This window comes from Bombina bombina, chromosome 6 (assembly GCF_027579735.1).
Source record: "Bombina bombina isolate aBomBom1 chromosome 6, aBomBom1.pri, whole genome shotgun sequence".
Taxonomy (NCBI): domain Eukaryota; kingdom Metazoa; phylum Chordata; class Amphibia; order Anura; family Bombinatoridae; genus Bombina; species Bombina bombina.
The window spans coordinates 362,256,740-362,278,395 of NC_069504.1; the positions used below are offsets into that span (position 1 = coordinate 362,256,740).

Consider the following 21,656-nt stretch of genomic DNA (forward strand, 5'->3'; position numbering starts at 1 on the left):
GATCGCTTTCAGCACAAAAGAGGTAATCAGTCTGGATTCTAATTCACAAAAAGCAACATAATCCTCCATAATCCAGTCTTATGCAAATTTACATAAGGCTGCATAATTGTAAAATTTAATATTCGGACATCCCAAGCCACCATGAGATTTAGGCAAAGTAAATAGATAGATACGAGGTTTCTTTCCCTGCCAAATAAATTTATTAAAGATCCTATGAAGAAGAGAGATGTCCTTTTTATATAAGAAGTGGTACATTTTAAAGCAGATAGAGTAATTTAGGAAAAAGGATGAATTTAATCAGCATAACACGGCAGTAATCGAGATTAGAAGTTTAGTCCAACTCTGTAGTTTAGTCTGGAAATCATTAAGACACTTCACAAAATTCAATTCATACCATAGTTCCAGGTAACTACTCAGGATAATACATCAATATTTAATCTGTTTTGTTTCCTGAAAGTGGTGAGGGGCTACTTGTGGTGGTTTATATATCCATAGTAATTTAGATTTTTTCTAATTAATCTTATAGCCGGAAAAAGAACTGAATGTGTAAAGACCACATAAGTAAAAAAATAAAAAAACATATTTATGTCTGGTTATCCTGAGTTTTGCATGATTATTCAACTCCATTATTGTGACAGAAGGCCTGGACTTCCTCAGCTTTATTAAAAGGTCAAAATGTCGCCATCTTTGTCCAAAATTATTTTGGCTGGATAAATTAATCTCGCCTTTAGATTGGCTTTGGTTAGCCTGGACCAATATGGCACAATTTCTCTCTGTTTAGCTTGTGTCTCTGCTGATAAGTCCTGGAATAGGAGTACTTTATGTTGTCCTAGCATGATATTTTTTTTACGATATATAGCCTGAGGATATGGAATTTGTTCTGAAAATTCAATAATTTGATTACTACAGCTCTTGTTTTTTTTTTAAATGTGAATAAAATTATATAACATAAAGACAGTCATATGGTTACATTTCAACCAGTGACATAAATATATTCCGAAACATTACATCAGAGTGATATAAAAGGTCACCACTGTGTATCTTATATCTTACAGGCATAATATGACATTTTAACATGTAAAGATAAATGTTATTAGTTAGGTAACCCGTGTTTGCTCAACCAAATCTCTTTATATAGAAAAATGAACTGGATAAATGGCATACCTCACGTGAAAGATAGCGAGTAGAAATGTACGGAGGTATCAAAAACATAATTTATGCTTACCTGATAAATTCCTTTCTCCTGTAGTGTGATCAGTCCACGGGTCATCATTACTTCTGGTATATTAACTCCTCCCCAACAGGAAGTGCAAGAGGATCACCCAGCAGAGCTGCTATATAGCTCCTCCCCTCTACATCACACCCAGTCATTCGACCAAGAACCAACGAGAAAGGAGAAACTAAAGGGTGCAGTGGTGACTGGAGTATAATTTAAAAATTTAGACCTGCCATAAAAAACAGGGCGGGCCGTGGACTGATCACACTACAGGAGAAAGGAATTTATCAGGTAAGCATAAATTATGTTTTCTCCTGTTAAGTGTGATCAGTCCACGGGTCATCATTACTTCTGGGATACCAATACCAAAGCAAAAGTACACGGATGACGGGAGGGATAGGCAGGATCTTTATACAAAAGGAACCACTGCCTGAAGAACCTTTCTCCCAAAAATAGCCTCCGAAGAAGCAAAAGTGTCAAATTTGTAAAATTTGGAAAAAGTATGAAGTGAAGACCAAGTTGCAGCCTTGCAAATCTGTTCAACAGAGGCCTCATTCTTAAAGGCCCAAGTGGAAGCCACAGCTCTAGTGGAATGAGCTGTAATTCTTTCAGGAGGCTGCTGTCCAGCAGTCTCATAGGCTAACGTATTATGCTACGAAGCCAAAAAGAGAGAGAGGTAGCCGAAGCTTTTTGACCTCTCCTCTGACCAGAGTAAACGACAAACAGTGAAGATGCTTGTCGAAAATCTTTAGTTGCCTGTAAATAAAATTTTAGGGCACGAACTACATCTAGATTGTGCAGAAGTCGTTCCTTCTTTGAGGAAGGATTAGGACACAAGGATGGAACAACAATCTCCTGATTGATATTCCTGTTAGTGACTACTTTAGGTAAGAACCCAGGTTTAGTACGCAGAACTACCTTATCCGAGTGAAAAATCAGATAAGGAGAATCACAATGTAAGGCTGATAACTCAGAGACTCTTCGAGCCGAGGAAATAGCCATTAAAAATAGAACTTTCCAAGATAACAATTTTATATCAACGGAATGAAGGGGTTCAAACGGAACGCCCTGTAAAACGTTAAGAACAAGGTTTAAACTCCATGGCGGAGCAACATTTTTAAACACAGGCTTAATCCTGGCCAAAGCCTGACAAAAAGCCTGAACGTCTGGAACTTCTGACAGACGTTTGTGTAACAAAATGGACAGAGCTGAGATCTGTCCCTTTAAAGAACTAGCGGATAAGCCCTTTTCTAAACCCTCTTGTAGAAAAGACAATATCCTAGGAATCCTAACCTTACTCCAAGAGTAACCTTTGGATTCGCACCAATATAGGTATTTACGCCATATTTTATGATAAATCTTTCTGGTAACAGGCTTCCTAGCCTGTATCAGGGTATCAATTACTGACTCAGAGAATCCACGTTTTGATAAAATCAAGCGTTCAATCTCCAGGCAGTCAGCTTCAGAGAAATTAGATTTTGATGTTTGAAAGGACCCTGAATCAGAAGGTCCTGTCTCAGAGGCAGAGACCAAGGTGGACAGGATGACATGTCCACTAGATCTGCATACCAGGTCCCGCAAAGCCACGCAGGCGCTATTAGAATTACTGATGCTCTCTCCTGTTTGATTCTGGCGATCAATCGAGGAAGCATCGGAAAGGGTGGAAACACATAAGCTCTCCCGAAGGTCCAAGGTGCTGTCAAAGCATCTACTAGGGCCGCTCCCGGATCCCTGGATCTGGACCCGTAACGAGGAAGCTTGGCGTTCTGTCGAGACGCCATGAGATCTATCTCTGGTTTGCCCCAACGTCGAAGTATTTGGGCAAAGACCTCCGGATGAAGTTCCCACTCCCCCGGATGAAAAGTCTGACGACTTAGGAAATCCGCCTCCCAGTTCTCCACTCCCGGAATGTGGATTGCTGAGAGATGGCAAGAGTGAGACTCTGCCCAACGAATTATCTTTGATACTTCCATCATCGCTAGGGAGCTTCTTGTTCCTCCTTGATGGTTGATGTAAGCTACAGTCGTGATGTTGTCCGACTGAAATCTGATGAACCCCCGAGTTGTTAACTGGGGCCAAGCCAGAAGGGCATTGAGAACTGCTCTCAATTCCAGAATGTTTATTGGCAGGAGACTCTCCTCCTGAGTCCATGATCCCTGAGCCTTCAGGGAATTCCAGACAGCGCCCCAACCTAACAGGCTGGCGTCTGTTGTTACAATTGTCCAATTTGGCCTGCTGAATGGCATCCCCTTGGACAGATGTGGCCGAGAAAGCCACCACAGAAGAGAATTTCTGGTCTCTTGATCCAGATTCAGAGTGGGGGACAAATCTGAGTAATCCCCATTCCACTGACTTAGCATGCATAATTGCAGCGGTCTGAGGTGTAGGCGTGCAAAGGGGACTATGTCCATTGCCGCTACCATTAAGCCGATCACCTCCATACATTGAGCCACTGACGGGTGTTGAATGGAATGAAGGACACGGCAGGCGTTTTGAAGTTTTGTTAACCTGTCTTCTGTCAGGTAAATCTTCATTTCTACAGAATCTATAAGAGTCCCCAAGAAGGGAACTGTTGTGAGTGGAACGAGAGAACTCTTCTTTTCGTTTACCTTCCACCCATGCGATCTTAGAAATGCCAGTACAAAATCTGTATGAGACTTGGCAGTTTGAAAGCTTGAAGCTTGAATCAGAATGTCGTCTAGGTATGGAGCTACCGAGATTCCTCGCGGTCTTAGCACCACCAGAAGAGCCCCCAGAACCTTTGTGAAGATTCTTGGAGCCGTAGCCAACCCGAATGGAAGAGCTACAAACTGGTAATGCCTGTCTAGGAAGGCAAACCTTAGATACCGGAAATGATCTCTGTGAATCGGTATGTGAAGGTAAGCATCCTTTAAATCCACTGTGGTCATGTACTGACCCTTTTGGATCATGGGTAGGATTGTCCGAATAGTTTCCATTTTGAACGATGGAACTCTTAGGAATTTGTTTAGGATCTTTAAATCCAAGATTGGTCTGAAGGTTCCTTCTTTCTTGGGAACCACAAACAGATTTGAGTAAAACCCCTGTCCGTGTTCCGACCGCGGAACCGGATGGATCACTCCCATTAGTAAAAGATCTTGTACACAGCGTAGAAACGCCTCTTTCTTTATTTGGTTTGTTGACAACCTTGACAGATGGAATCTCCCTTTTGGGGGAGAGGATTTGAAGTCCAGAAGATATCCCTGAGATATGATCTCTAACGCCCAGGGATCCTGGACATCTCTTGCCCAAGCCTGGGCGAAGAGAGAAAGTCTGCCCCCCACTAGATCCGTTCCCGGATCGGGGGCCCTCAATTCATGCTGTCTTAGGGGCAGCAGCAGGTTTTCTGGCCTGCTTGCCCTTGTTCCAGGACTGGTTAGGTCTCCAGCCTTGTCTGTAGCGAGCAACAGCTCCTTCCTGTTTTGGTGCAGAGGAAGTTGATGCTGCTCCTGTCTTGAAATTACGAAAGGAACGAAAATTAGACTGTCTAGCCTTTGGCTTGGCTCTGTCTTGAGGCAGGGCGTGGCCTTTACCTCCTGTAATGTCAGCGATAATTTCCTTCAAACTGGGCCCGAATAAGGTCTGCCCTTTGAAAGGTATGTTGAGTAACTTAGATTTAGAAGTAACATCAGCTGACCAGGATTTTAGCCACAGTGCTCTGCGTGCCTGAATGGCGAATCCGGAATTCTTAGCCGTAAGTTTAGTTAAATGTACAACGGCATCTGAAACAAATGAATTAGCTAGCTTAAGTGTTTTAAGCTTGTTTGAAATTTCCTCTATAGTTATTGAGTCAAGAGTCTCTTCCAGGGACTCGGACCAAAAGGCTGATGCGGCCGTGACAGACGCAATACAAGCAAGAGGTTGCAATATAAAACCTTGTTGAACAAACATTTTCTTAAGGTAACCTTCTAACTTTTTATCCATTGGATCAGAAAAAGCACAGCTATCCTCCACCGGGATAGTGGTACGCTTAGCCAGAGTCGAAACCGCTCCCTCCACCTTAGGGATCGTCTGCCATAAGTCCCGTGTGGTGGCGTCTATTGGAAACATTTTTCTAAATACAGGAGGGGGGGAAAAGGGCACACCGGGCCTATCCCACTCCTTAGTAATTATCTCTGTAAGCCTCTTAGGTATAGGAAATACGTCAGTACTCGCCGGTACCGCATAGTATCTATCCAGCCTACATAATTTCTCTGGAATTGCAACGGTGTTACAATCATTCAGAGCCGCTAATACCTCCCCTAACAGTACGCGGAGGTTTTCAAGCTTAAACTTAAAATTAGAAATGTCTGAATCCACTCTAATGGGATCAGAACAGTCACCTGCAGATTGAAGCTCTCCGTCCTCATGTTCCGCATACTGTGACCCAGTATCTGACATGGCCCTAGTATTATCAGCGCACTCTGTTCTCACCCCAGAGTGGTCCCGCTTCCCTCTAAGTTCTGGTAATTTAGACAAAACCTCAGTCATAACATTAGCCATGTCCTGCAATGTGATTTGTAATGGCCGCCCTGAAGTACCCGGCGTTACAATATCACGCATCCCCCGAGCGGGAGATGCAGGTACTGACACGTGAGGGGAGTTAGTCGGCATAACTTTCCTCTCGTTGTCTGGTGAATGCTGTTCAATTTGTACAGATTGACTTTTATTTAAAGTAGCATCAATACAATTAGTACATAAATTTCTATTGGGCTCCACTTTGGCTTTAGCACATATAGCACAGAGATATTCCTCTGAGTCAGACATGTTTAACACACTAGCAAATAACCAGCAAACTTGGAAATACTTTTCAATTCACTCTTATAAATAGTATGCAAAAACGCACTGTGCCTTTAAGAAGCACAGAAAGATATGACAGTTGAGTACAATAAAACAGATAATTTTATGAAAACAAACTTTTTTCCCAGTAAAAATACAATTTTAGCAAAGGATTGCTCCCATTAGTAATGGATATCTAGCCCTTTAATAGCAGAAAAAAAGTACAGAATGTAACGTTTTTTATCACAGTCAAGCACAATCTCACAGGTCTGCTGTGAGTGATTACCTCCCTCAAAATAACTTTTGAAGACCCCTGAGCTCTGTAGAGACAAACCGGATCATGCAGGGAAGAAGAACAGACTTGTGACTGAATTTTTGATGCGTAGTAAAAGCGCCAAATTCAGCCCCTCCCCCTCACACACAACAGTGAGGGAGATCAGTAAACTGTCATAAATCAAACAAAATGCCCGCCAAGTGGATAAAACTAATGCCCAAATAAGTTTTCACCCAGTACCTCAGAAAAATATAGATTTCACATGCCAGCAAAAAACGTTTAAGTTCAATAAATGTATTTCTCATAAAAAGCCTGCTGCAAGCCGTTTTTACTGCAAAATAGGCTAAAGCTTTATGTAAACAGTATTATTTCAGTGAAATGCCATTCCTCAGAATACTGAAGTGAAAATATACATACATGACAGCCTGATACCAGTTGCTACTACTGCATTTAAGGCTGAACTTACTTTATATAGGTATTTGCAGTATTTTCTAGTCAATTCCATTCTCAGAAAATAATATGCTGCTACATACCTCTTTGCAGGTGAACCTGCCCGCTGTCCCCTGATCTGAAGTTTACCTCACTCCTCAGATGGCCGAGAACAGCAACATGATCTTAACTACTCCGGTTAAAATCATACAGAAAAACTCAGGTAGACTCTTCTTCAAATTCTCCCTGAGAAGGAACAACACACTCCGGTGCTGTTTTAAAATAACAAACTTTTGATTGAAGTTATAAAACTAAGTAAAATCACCACAGTCCTCTCACACATCCTATCTATTAGTTGGGTGCAAGAGAATGACTGGGTGTGACGTAGAGGGGAGGAGCTATATAGCAGCTCTGCTGGGTGATCCTCTTGCACTTCCTGTTGGGGAGGAGTTAATATCCCAGAAGTAATGATGACCCGTGGACTGATCACACTTAACAGGAGAAATAATACTTAAGGCTAGTAGGACTATAATAGTACAATAATACTTGCAAAAACTAGCACAGTAATTCAAATTATTTAGAACATATGGGCACCTAGAAAGCTAAGGTTTCGAGCCTAGTTATAACATATGTGCTATTGGTGTGTAATATGGATGTATTACAGAGTGATGTCGGCTCCAAATATCATACCCATCAATTGTCAGAATCCCTACTAGTTCAAAATATGTAAATGCCTAGGCAATTTTAAACAAGTCATAGGAGCAAACCCTTGGAACTCATAGCTGCAATTTGATGCTGACACTACCAACCTAGGACCAGCCTAAACATTTGTACAACCCCTCAACTAGTCTACCATCAAATTGAAGAAGACTACGTTAAATAATTCAATATTGTTAAGGAAAGTAAATTGTATATTGTGGGGACAGCAATTACAGATAACCCAAATGCATCTGACATTATCATATCTATAGCTGACATACAGTAAATAGTACCCAGAACATATAGGGAGTGATTAGGGAAAGTATAACAAGAAACTTTCAAAAGACCTCTACTAATAAAAGGTTCTATAACACTGTTCAACTCTAGTATCCAGCTTAGCATTTAAACTACTTATGTAACATGAAGATACTACACAGCAAGGGACTTAGCGCATGTGGGTTATAGAGCTTAAATTTTAGGCTTTGCATGAGGCATGTACAGGTATATGGAAATGCATATTTCTCAGCATGGTCTTATTTGTCTGCCCCGGCCGCAGGCAGTCTACTGTAGAAGTCACAAGGCATTCCCGTGTTCTCATGCCAAAGCCATTGTAATAGGCGCTTATACCCTGCTTGCATAACATGTTAGTTTGGTATGTTCGCTAAGTTGAACAATATAATTGGTCGCTAAGATTAAAACCACAAACTAGTCATTAACTCTGGGTTGTATAACATCCGAAAGTATTAGCATATATAATCGCTTAGTAGGTAATAGTAAGAAAATAATTAAAAATAAACTGTCAGATGCCTGTTACTATATTGTTAATTTTTATAACAGACTTAACACTACTGGGGAGTAAATTAAAGTTTAATTTCAAGTTGGGTAGCCTGTTTATATAGAACATTGCAAGACACAGTTTTTAAAAAATCTATGAGCGCCAAGTAAAAGCAGATATGAATGTCTAGCTGCAACAGTAAGTGGAGGAAGTCAGGTTCCTAACATCATTGATGTTCCTTAACAATGGGATCATATATTGAATCCAACTTGCAACGTTATCATATACAGTGCAGAACCAAAAATGACACACAACAAATGGAAAGTATTTTAAGGGTGCGAAATTAGCAGCCCATCTAGGCGGCATAACAGTACACAAGAGTATATTGTCCGGTTTTAAGTACCATAGACGTAACCACTTAAGCATTTTTAGGCAATCGGAACAGATATACCATATCAGACCAGCAAGTCATCATGGAGAATGTGAAATATATACTGTTGTTGCGGAATGCTACATACATCAGCTATAAACAGACACGTCTTTTATCCAATGCCCTGTCTGTCCTGGTATATCGATTTGTCACGTAGTCGTTCCCATATAGCAATGTGTCCCTGGTCCTTCAATCTCCTGATATCCGAGGACCCCAGGTTGCTTAGTTGGGGTATAGAGATCCCGGTTCCACATGTGATCAGAGCAGCACATCGCTGTATCTCAGTGAGTAGCTCTACAAAGATCATCTTTGTCATTCCTGGGTTCCTGATCAGCTTAAACGAATCATCCCACTCCTCTCTGGAAATAGCAGACTTATTGACCGCTATTTTCTTGTTCTCTTCTGCAGGGCATATCAGTTGGTCCCTTGTAAAATCTGGTGTCTCCTTCTGTGGTTCCACTGTCCCTCTCCGGTAGGTGTAGTAAGGGGGATAGCCTTCAATCTGTACGGCGCAAGCAATGGTTCCCCTGGGCTATCTGTACCCGGTGTGAGGTCTAAGCAACGGAGCGTGGGACTTGTGTAGCCTGTACACCCCTCATCTCTTGGTATCTCAGTCGCAATAGCACATTAGCTCAGTTCCAACAGTGGTTGGAAGTAGAAATTGAAGCAGCGATTTCTCAAGATCCTCACAGAGAGCATGTAGAATTGCCAGAATCTCCTGCATTTTAAGTATAGTATATGTAATCACTTCTATAGCTATCGACATTTTCGAATATTTAGGTGTGGGAGGACCCGGTGTTCTAGGCTTCAAAATCTGCCGTAGGCAGCTCCTTAATCTGATCGGGAAGTATAGGCCATAGTGTGAACAAAATGTATATTCTTCACTATTGCGGTGTTTCGACAGATGATGTTTCTATTGTCAGCATGTCACATATACCCTTATAAACTGATTAATAATCCTAAAAAAGGTAGTCAGAATCAGGAGCTATCACCATGCACGTCTTGTCTCCTTGGCTGTTGGCTCCGCCACCCTACAGCTCTTGGTTTTACTGTGCCATCAGGATTTGTACGGACAGGACCCCACTCTATAGGCTCTTTCTATAGGGATCACCACATTGTCTATATTACTGCCAACTATTGGGGGAGTTTAACAGATGCAAATTTTAATAAATCTTGAAAGTCCCCTGTCTCAGGAAGTCCAATAACCCTAACCCGCCGGGACCTTGTCCCCAGTTCTTCTATTCTTGAATGTAAAATATTTATTTACTACCTTGAGAGGTAATGGCCTGTTCTTGGGCGCTAGATCTATCCTCTATATCTGAAATTTGTGTTTCTAATTTGGTCATATGTGCCGAGAACAGTTTAACTTCACTAGTAAGGTTAGCCATTTCCTGTTTTAAAGAATCAAATTATGGCATTAATAACTATGAAATATGTTGTAGTAACACAGTGGTATCAAAGTTGCCCAAGCTTAACTCATTATGAGATTCTACAGAGCTATCATTAGGCTTGAGTTTTTTATCTTTATGTTTAGGTAGCATGACAGGTAAATTGGGTTTAGAATGTGAAATGTATCTTTCCATGAGGAAGTGACAAGTAGGGGGAAAAAACACAGCACTCTTGGCGTGAGAAATATTAAACGAGGGGAAGCAACAAATGGTTACATAGCATGAAGACTAGCAAGATAAAATATACACATGCTTACGTAAAAAAACATAAATTATGCTTACCAGATCATTTCCTTTCCTTCTGTATGAGGAGAGAGTCCACGGCTTCATTCCTTACCTGTGGGAAATACTTAACCTGGCCACCAGGAGGAGGCAAAGACACCCCAACCAAAGGCTTAAATACCTCCCCCACTTCCCTCATCCCCCAGTGATTCTGCCAAGGGAACAAGGAACAGTAGGAGAAATATCAGGGTATAAATGGTGCCAGAAAAACAAAACAAAAATTTAGGTCCGCCCAATGGAGAATATGGGTGGGAGCTGTGGACTCTCCTCATAAAGTAGGAAAGGAAATTATCTGGTAAGCATAATTTATGTTTTCCTTCTTAATATGAGAAGAGTCCACGGCTTTGTTCCTTACTTGTGGGAAACATATACCCAAGCTCTAGAGGACACTGAATGAAACGGTAATGTAAAAAGAAAGGTGGACCCTATTCTGATGGCACCACAGCCTGCAAAACCTTTCTCCCAAAAGCTGCTTCAGCTGAAGCAAAAACGTCAAACTTGTAAAATTTTGAAAATGTATGTATGGAAGACCAGGTAGCCACCCTACAAATCTGATCCATAGAGGCCTCATTCTTGAAGGCCCAAGAGGAAGCCACAGCTCTAGTTGAATGACCCTTAATCATCTGAGGAGGCTTATGTCCCGCTGTCTCATAAGCTAAGGGAAAAATGCTCCTCAACCAAAAGGACAAGGAAGTTGACGAGGCTTTCTGCCCCCTACGCTTCCCAGAATAGACAACAAACAAGGAAGAAATTTGTCTAAACTTCAAGGCCCGACCACATCCAAATTATAAAGTAACTGCTCCTTCGAAGGAGGAGGATTAGGACACAGGGAAGGAACCACAATCTCCAGATTGATGTTGTGATCTGAAACAACCTTAGGAAGAAAACCTAACCCAGTAGAACAGCCTTATCATGGAATACTAGGTAAGGGGGCTCACTTTGCAAGGCAGTCATCTCAGATACTCTGTGTGCCGAGGCAATAGCCAGTAGAAAAAGAACCTTCCAAGACAGTAATTTAATGTCAACTCCATGCATTGGCTCAAACGGAGTCTTCTGTAAAACTTTAAGAACAAAATTTAAACTCCAAGGAGGAGCACTAGATCTAAACACACGCCTGATTCTAGTCAGAGCCTGAACAAAAAAGACTGGACATCTGGAAGCTTATTGAGCCTCTTGTGCAGTAAAACAGATAGGGTCGAAATCTGTCCCTTAAGGGAGCTAGCAGAAAGGCCCTTCTCCAGACCTTCCTGGAGAAAGGAAAGAATCCTGGAAACCCTGACCTTATGCCAGGGGAATCCTCGCTTTTCACACCAGAATAAGTAGGTTCTCCACACCTTATGATAGATGCGATGAGTAACCAGCTTACGAACTTGAATGAGAGTATCAATAACTCTTTCAGAGAAACCTCTCTTGGCTAAGACTAAGCGTTCAATCTCCACGCAGTCAGCCTCATTAGATTTTGATGAACAAAAGGACCTTGCTCCAGCAGATCCCTGCGACAAGGTAACCTCCATGGAGGAGATGAGGACATCCCCATCAGGTCCGCGAATCACTTCCTCCGCGGCCATGATGGAGCTATTAGAATCACTGATACTTGCTCCTGCTTGATGTGGGCCACTACACGAGGGAGAAGTGGCAACGGTGGAAAAATGTAGATCAGACTGAACTTCCAAGGCACTGCTAATGCATCTATTAGCTCCGCTGAGGATCCCTGGACTGCGACCCATATCTGGGTAGCTTGGAATTGAGCCAAGACGTCATTAGATCTATCTCCGGCATCCCCCATCTGTTGCAAATCTCCGCAAACACCTCGGGTGGAGAGACCATTCCCCCAGATGAAAGGATTGTCTGCTGAGGAAATCCGCTTCCCAGTTGTCCACACCCGGAATGTGGATCGCTGACAGGGAGCAGTTGTGGGCCTCTGCCCATTCCAGAATCCGAGATACTTCTCTCATAGCTAGGAAGCTCCTCGTTCCCCCCTGATGGTTGATGTAAGCCACCGAGGTTATATTGTCTGATTGCAATCTGATAAACTGGGCCGAACCCAGAAGAGGCCAAGCCTTCAGAGCATTGAAGATCGCTTGAAGTTCCAAGATGTTGATCGGGAGGAAGGATTTCTCTTGAGTCCACAGGCCCTGTGCCTTCCTGGCACCCCAAACAGCTCCCCATCCTGTGGGACTCGGGTCCGAAGTCACAATCTCCCAGGATGGTCTCAAGAAGGATGTCCCTTGTGACAGATGATCTGGACAGAGCGATTCTCTCGACCGGCTGTCCAGAGAAATCTGTTGAGACAGATCTGAATGATTGCTGTTTCACTGTCTCAGCATACATAGCTGAAGAGGCCTGAGATGGAATCTGGCAAAAGGAATGATGTCCATGTAGGACACCATGAGACCAATTACCTCCAAACATCGAGCCACCAAGAAGGTCTGGAGGGCAAGACAATTGGAAGTTAGCTTGCAACGTCTCTGGTCTGTAAGAAATATCTGAATATATGTAAAATATGGACTGATCAGCAAAGGAACAGTACAAGACTGGAGGTTGAAATATTGCTAGTATCTAAATATACAATAATTATAAGTGAAATAAGTCAAAATCCAATAACAATGAGATTATATTGAGAATTATTAGTTAATAAAAAAGTGACATCTGAAGCTAATCTCTATTATACGACAAATTTATTTTTAAAATGACCAAAAAAAAGGTTCAATTAAATTATAGGTAGAGAAACAATTTATAATTACTATAAAAACACGGGGACATCTCCCAAACAGAAATTTGATAAGATAAAAAACACAGGATAGGTAATTAATACATTTCTTACCAATGGTGATAGATGTAAATTAGTCTAGCTATATTTTGATACAGTGCTGTAGTAATAGTCGATGTAAATGTGTTGTCGCTTGATTTTATTAGTACCAAATGATGGTCACACAGACTCTGATAAGTATACAATATAAATTATGCAGATAGGCATATAGAAACTGACTTAGAAACATAAATGCAATATTGCAATCTTGCGCTAAAAATAGCTGCCTATACAGATTATCTTTAAAAAGTATCTTTAAAAAAAGACTACACAAAGTTTACTAAAAACAAATTAGTGCAATTACCATATCTAATCTAAAAGCCAATGCAACACTAACTTATCCTGCAGATATTTATGCCGATAGATATTTATGTCTCTATTAGGTATCTCTATTATATGTCCTGAGCAGTGCCTTTGATTAATCCTTAAAAATAAAGGTAAATAATTACCTCTAAGCCCAAAAAAAGTGGTTTCACAAGCTTAGTTGAAGTGTTCCAGAGGTCCCTCGCTACCTTCGCAGCTTTACCCGGGTACTCTCTGTCAGCTGTAATTTATTTAGGCGGATGCCAGATAGCTTCAAACAATTCAGGGATCTAATCGGTTACTTACGGACCCGCCACCACAATGATTGTTTTTGCTTGGCGTTCTCCCTTCAACCGTTAATCCCAGTGCAGGCAGTGCTGTTACGTTTATGACGTCTGGTATTCGTGTCCGTTTAAGTGGTATTCCCAAAGCATGCTCTGAATCATCAGTGTGAATACAGGTGATAAACAGTATATTTTACATATATTCAGGTCTTTACTATTTTAACCTACCCAGGGAAGGTGGGTTTTAAATAGGGGCTTGTAGAAGACAAGTCTAAGCCCCTTAATTTAGCTAGTTTACATCTGTAAGAAATATCCTCATGGATATGGAGTCTATTATCATACGTAGGAATTCCACCCTGGTACTGGCAATAAGAGAACTCTTTTCTAAGTTTATCTTCCATCCATAAGATCGAAGAAGAAACAGAAGAGCTTTTGAATGGTCTTCTGCCAGACAACAGGATGGTGTCTGCACCAGAATATCATCTAAGTATGGCACCACTGCTATCCCTCTGGTTCTGGCCACTGCGAGCAGAGCCCCTAGAACCTTCATAAAAACTCTTGGAGCAGTAGCTAGACCAAATGGAAGTGCAATAAATTGGAAGTGCTGGCCAAGAAACGCAAATCTTAGGAACTTGAAGTGTTCCTTGTTAATAGGGATGTGAAGGTAGTGAACCTAGTCTTTCCCATTCATTCTTAATAATGTTCGCCATCTTTATGGGAACCGAGAAAGTCTGTGGTACAACCCTGTCCTCGTAGACCTTATCTAATTTAGGAATACAAGGTTCCTCAAGAAATTAAGTTCGGGAACCTCTAAAGTAGCCAAAACTTCTAAGTGTTCAATCCTAAATCTAAAGTCTGGTTCCTCCGCAGCTGGAGGCTAAAAGGCAGATTCCAACCCCGAAAGAGCATCCTCTGAAGTATCAGAGGCGTCTTCATCATCGGCTAGATCAAATAAGCTAGTAGACGACCCCTGGGAAGGATAGCAATATTTAACCTTTCGCTTGCACTTAGCAGGGCGAGGTAAAGCACTAAAGGTCACAGACACTCCCGTCTGTAACTGTTCGGTAAAGTCTGGCGGTAAAAGGGCCCCTCCAGATGGAAGAATAGGAGTGCTACAGGAAGCTGCATGTGTATTAGGAGATGAATGTAGGGTGCGCACCTCACGGGACGGAGACTCCTCAGAGGTAGAAGACTCAGTAGTACTAAACATATTAGCTTTCTTTGATAGAATTACTATATCAAGGCATGTGGAACATAATTGGGCAGGCGGGTATACTGTGACCTCCTCACAATATAGACAGGTATTAGATTTAGGTAAAGAGGGAGTACCCTCTAACGTATCAGAGTCCTCCATAGCTTGCACTTATAAATAGGACTATAGACAAAAATAAAAAGGCACCTTTATACCCCCAATGGCTGGGGCACTTACCATCTACTACGACCCAGGCCCAAGAGAGAAAGTCTCCAGACGACCGCAGGGTCAGGAAGAAGAGAATCAATGTGACCACACCCGGTCACGTGGTGCGCCATGCAGGACCGCCCCTGCACCACTAAAAAGCAGGCCAAGTCTAACAGCAGGCTGCGCAGCTCTCCGAAATTAAAGTAAAACCTGTACGTTCCAACATCTGCCTGAGCCTCATCTCACACGTCAAAGCATAAATACAATATTTAAAATATGTGAATAATCCCCCGTTCCATAATCCCCTTCGGAAAATATTAACCCTTAATTCCATTCAGATAAAAGGAGTCACACTGTGATCCTGTCTTCTTGCATTATCAAATGTGTCTAAAAAAATGAAACAATCTTACCGGAATCTATGCCGTGGAACAGAAACACAGCCTCTTAAGTTTGACAGTCTTGTAGCATTGCTCCTGACATGGACTTGAGTGATAGAAGCAGGCAGTGAAACTTGTCAACACTGATTGCTTAGGAGCTGTTAATACGAGTCTGGATGGGTTCGCAGAAAGACTCTCCCTGCATCTCCAAACTTTAACATTTGTCAATGCTCTCACTGAGAGACTGACAAGACTACTTAAAACTCCAGTCCCATTCTGAAGAGTACTACCCTCCATAACGAACTACTCCGTGTCTTCTGACACTTCTCTGCCAACCTCCTGTGACGAAAGGCAAAGAATGACTGGAGGATGAGTGAAGTGGGGGAGGTATTTAAGCCTTTGGCTGGGGTGTCTTTGCCTCCTCCTGGTGGCCAGGTTCAGTATTTCCCACAAGTAAGGAATGAAGTTGTGGACTCTCCTCATATTAAGAGGAAAAAAAAGATAAAAAGATAAAGTGTTAAATTAAACAAGTTACGTAAAGTGCACTATAACACCATTTACAGTTGAGATTCTTGTTACCAAACAGAACCACTAGTTATAATTACAAAACTAACTTTAACAGAATCCTATAACTATCATATATAAAAACTATCAAGATTTTTAAGCCGCTGATAGATATCTAATATAGAAGACGGTCACCTTAATATTTATCAAGATTAGCCTCATATGAATTGAACATTAGACCAAAACAAAAACAATCTTTAACTGTATCCTTGGCCTATACCATTAAAATACTCTTCTCTATTTCCTAGGTATAACAAACTTTAAACACCTTAATTCTATTGCATATACAAATCATTCTATATCATTGCCTTCTTATCAGAGGCCCCATACGTGCTTCAGAGATTTTAAGAAATAGCCATAAACATCTAGGGCAGCAGTCCTGCCTTGGTATACGTCAGAGCTTTAGAAATCAGCTGAATAGCTAAATGGCTATACTCTTTAATATGACTAGTAAATAGTGTCAGGCAACAGACTTTTCTTCTCCATACAGTTAGCTTTATTAAGCCAATGCCAGATCCAGTTTAACACAGTCAAGTTCTTATATCCAGGGTCCTGTCAAAGTCTCTGTGTATAGTTCATGCCCAGAAATTACACAAGATATTTTGGGCAGACCCGCCAAGGGTTCAAATACACAAAAACAAACAAACATAGAAACTTTAATCAGCCTGCAAGCTGCTCACAAGCCAAGATATATCGCCATACAGCGTAGGGCATTAACCCAGATACACAATAGATGTCTTAGCCCTAAAAGTGCATACAGAATCTGGATCGGCTTCCACAGTTCACAAGCTAAATAAAGCCTTAGGAAGTGAGATTTTCAGGGCAGAAAAACCTCCAAGCTGGCACAATACTCCTTAGCCAGTAGGTTTAGATATTTCCAGGCTGACCGCCACAAACGTACTAACTGCAGGAGCTTTATCATGGGTGAATCATAGAATACATAGCCAGACATATCGAATGAAAATCAAGTACACCAGCTTTATACTTGCACTTACTTTGTCTGCTTTTGGAAGCCAAGTTCTTTCCAAGCCGATGTGAGACGCTTTTCAGCTACGGTGGGAGGGAACTGCTGGGACCGGGCACCAATGCCTGCAGCCTTCAACTTACCCATCAGGATGGCCAGCTAGCTCTTCGGTTCCTCCAGTTAGCTCCTTCCAGCACAATTGACCTCGCTGCACATTTCTGGTCAGCAGTTTACAGTTTCCACCGCTTAGGTAGGAAGGAACGCCCAGTGGCGTACTGACTCTGCAATTGAGTATATCAGTAGAATGTGACTTCCGGGTGCTGCGTGGTTCTTGTGAACCCTTTATCCAAGCCGAGGTCCTGTCTTGATGGCCAAGGATTAAATGCAGACCGGGTAGTTCCAAAAAGTCCTTCAGTATAGAGCTCAAAGTTAGTGTTGCAAATCGATGCTAACTCCACCAAACCAGAAGTCCTCTCAGGCAAGTTGTCAATACTCTAAAATAAAATAAAACCAGCTCTTATGAGAACAGAATATTGATTCTCATCAAATCAGATAACATTTTGTGTAACCTGATTATGTTCACACTTCATATCATCATCTATTGGTTGTTGATTGTTTGTGACCCAGCAGGCAGGTGGTCACACACACACCAATTTATATATCTCATTTGAAGAAAAAAAAGTAATTTGAGTCTTTTGTGGAGATATTATGGCTGGTAAATACACTACAGAATTCAGTACTATTAATATAAAGATAGATTGCTTATGTTGCTGCTCCAAAAAAATGTGGCTACTAGGCTCTAGGCTGGCTCCTAGATTTTGGACAAATTTATTAATTGCTGTCCTACTAGCACTCAAACGTTTACCTCCATGTATGTGTGTTACCAGCACATATATACATATCACACATAGGCACACTGTGGTCAGTGTCTACAAGGATCCCCTTGTGTACTTACCTATAAAAGTACTCCAATACAAATAAAACTTAGAATTCAGGTAGCTAGCAAGTGACTGGTTGCATGAATCATCACATAAGCTACGGTTATTTTCTAGTAACCACTGAAAAGTTCTTTAGCATTCTACAGTTTATATAACTTCTGCTATGTCTCGAGAATTTGTATTTTGAAGATTGAGTTGGCAGTATACGCTTAGAGCAGACAATTCCATGCTGGTCTCTTTATAGCAACACAGAAGGAAATTCATAGAAAGGTGCAGTCTTCTGGGATGATTACTCAGTACAGTCAGTTATGTCTAACAGAATTTTCCATAGCACTCCTAGTGGGTTATTAGTTTCTTGATATCAAGAGGGTTAATTATTCAAATAACTGGCATGCAAGAGTTAACTATTCAAGACATTTGTGACTATCAGGCAGCCGTCATCTGCTCTTCAAATGGTAGCAGTAATGTGCTTTGGCAGATGGTGGCCACGTCTCTCTCTCAGCTGCTCTTCTCCCTTCCTCAAGCATTTCAAAACTTAATCAAGTAGTAAGATCTACTCCCTTACATTACTGCTCCACACCACCCGGAGAGGTATCTGTACCTTACAAGTATCCACAGCACTGCAAACACCATACACATTATGACAATTGTCCAACTCTGGGCTAACAATTCTGGGTAAAGGGGTGGCGCTATCCCATATACCTAGGTTTCCTACAAGTAAAAGGGGTAATGATGATGGTGATGAAAGAGAATAAGTAAGAGAGAAACAGATATCAGGATGAAGCAGCACATTAGAAGGCAATTTCATTTGTTTCTTTTCCTTTTCAGTGAGTAAATCTTCATAAATACTATGTTTCTTTACCCAGCATCACCCTAAAATGAATAGATCAATGAACTTCTACAATCTACTGTGTACATAAAAACAATAATAGTCAACAAGCAATAAGCCTTCTTCTTCTTTTCTGTAATTAACAAGCAATCTTCAGTTCACCCAAAGGATTAGAGGTAGTGAAAGAGACACTAAAGCCAAAATTAAACTTTCATGATTCAGACTGAACATGTAGTTTTAAAAAAAACTTTTCTATGTACTCCCATTGTAAATGTGTGCTCAGTCTTGTTATATGTACACTTTCTTGCGCACCATCTCCTACTGAGCATGTGCAAGAACTCACAGTGTATACGTGTACTAGTCTGTGTTTGGCTGATGTCTTCCACATAATACAGGGGGCCGGTAAATGGCTGCTTATATACAATAATAATAATACTGCTTATTTAAAAGTCAGAGTGTATTTTTTATGCACTTGATAATGATCCAATTCTACTTAAATGGTTCTTTTTTAAAGCATCGTATATGTTAGGTCTTGATACAGCCTAATAGGTAACAATGCAACAAAATAATTTTTTTCAACCTTCCCACTTTTTGTGTACTTCTGCAAGCATCTATATACACGCATATTACCTACCCCTAATGTGATCCTTAATTCCCCTTTTTAAAACTTATAAATAAATGCATTTTGCTTTCACCTCTAAATTACACAGTTTATTTTATCTCTAATCTGCCACCTATTAAAGACCTAGACTTTGGTACCTGGTTTCTTTACTTCTAAACGTTAAAAAAGCAAGTGATCAGTGGGATGTGTTTAGTGGTTTAGAAACAGACCTAACTTTAGAGGTTTAAAGGTTATAAAGTATATTAATATAACAATGTTGGTTGTGCAAAGCTAGGGAATCGGTAGTAAAGACTGTCCCTTTAATACCAGATTTTCAAAAGCATTAGGTAACAGATTGCAAATGAGAGCAGAACCTGTTCTTGTAATATAAGTAGTGTAATATAGTAGTATAAGTAGTAGTAATATAGTAGTATAAGTAGTGTAATATAGTAGTAGTGTGCTTGTAATATAAGCACACTACTACCACTTTGCACTATTCATTAAAGGCCATGCTATTTATGTATTGGGTGAGTTAAAATGCTTTGGCTAAATATTTTAACCATCAACTGGTAATACCCAATCTACCATTATTGATTGCCTAGGGCTGAGTGCAAAATAACATGATGCATGTTATCAATTGTGCTCCACAACAACTCCAGTCGCACACAGCATCAAGTCCTAGGTGGCCCTGTATAAATGTGTTAAAACATTCCATTGCAGTTCCAACAGTTGACCAGGAAAGAAAAGTCACACCTCTGTTTATTGTAACAAAAATATTCAAACAACTGAATGAAAATCTTACCACAGTACAAACATAAAAAATATTAACATTGGAAAATGTCCAACTTGTAAGATAGCTAGCAATACTATGCTTTCTTTTGCAGATCGTTCCTGGATTACATAAGGTCTAGAACTCACTCTTCCTCAAGTATATTTCAGGATCCTCACACAGCAACAACATCTTTTATATCTTACATCAAAAACTAGCATAGTGGTACAGACAAATATACTGGTGCAGTTATAGGTCTATTGCAAATAAATGGTAGCAAAGCTTGAATTTTATCATGTATAGCAGAGGTCAGTAACCTTGGGCCCCAAGATGTTTTTGAACTACATTTCCCATGATGCTCAGACAACCTAAAGGGTGTCTCTGTATCATGGGAAATGTAGTTCCAAAACATATGGGTCCCACAGTTGCTGACCCCTGATGTATAGGATTAAAAAAAAGCTACGGAATGACAGCAATATGTGCACTGGATAAAATCCCTGCATGTGATACCACAGTTTTGTTTTGTTTTTTGAATACTAGAAAGTCTATAATCAATTTATAGTCCACTAAAAGACTAAAAGGTGTGGTGTCCGAATATGGAGATCTGCATAATTAGGCTGCTAGAGAGATTAGATGCAAGGTGTTTTTATTTTATAAAACATTTTTTTTTTTAAAGAAATTAGAACATTACTCACTAAAGTAAGATTTCTTTGACTGTATTTTATTTTAATTATTTTATTGCTTTAACTATGTTGTAATTATTTCTTTCATTTAACTGGCAAGAGTCCATGAGCTAGTGACGTATGGGATATACAATCCTACCAGGAGGGGCAAAGTTTCCCAAACCTCAAAATGCCTATAAATACACCTCTCACCACACCCACAATTCAGTTTTACAAACTTTGCCTCCTATGGAGGTGGTGAAGTAAGTTTGTGCTAAGATTTCTACGTTGATATGCGCTTCTCAGCATTGTTGAAGCCCGATTCCTCTCAGAGTACAGCGAATGTCAGAGGGACTTATTGAATACGATGATTTCCCTAACGGGGGTCTATTTCATAGGTTCTCTGTTATCGGTCGTAGAGATTCATCTCCTACCTCCCTTTTCAGATCGACGATATGTTCTCAATTTACCATTACCTCTACTGATAACTGTTTCAGTACTGGTTTGGCTATCTGCTATATGTGGATGGGTGTCTTTTGGTAAGGATGTTTTTTATTACTTAAGACACCTCAGTTATGGTTTGGCACTTTATGCATTTATATAAAGTTCTAAATATATGTATTGTACTTATATTTGCCATGAGTCAGGTTCATGTATTTCCTTCTGCAGACTGTCAGTTTCATATTTGGGGAAAATAACATTTCTAAGAAAAAAATTTCTTACCTGGGGTTTAGTCTTTTTTTCAATTGACTACTTTCTTGCAAATTGCGGGTGGTATTAGGCCCGCGGGTGCGCCAAATGCTAGACTTTATTGCGTCATTCTTGGTG

The 21,656-nt window shown here is 40.7% G+C and overlaps 1 protein-coding gene across 1 annotated transcript in view; it reads right to left on the bottom strand.

The window, feature by feature from the left end:
- RNF44 (ring finger protein 44) overlaps positions 1-21,656 on the bottom strand; it is a 928,909-nt gene that overhangs the window by 711,831 nt on the left and 195,422 nt on the right. The gene's annotated exons all lie outside the window — the stretch shown is intronic.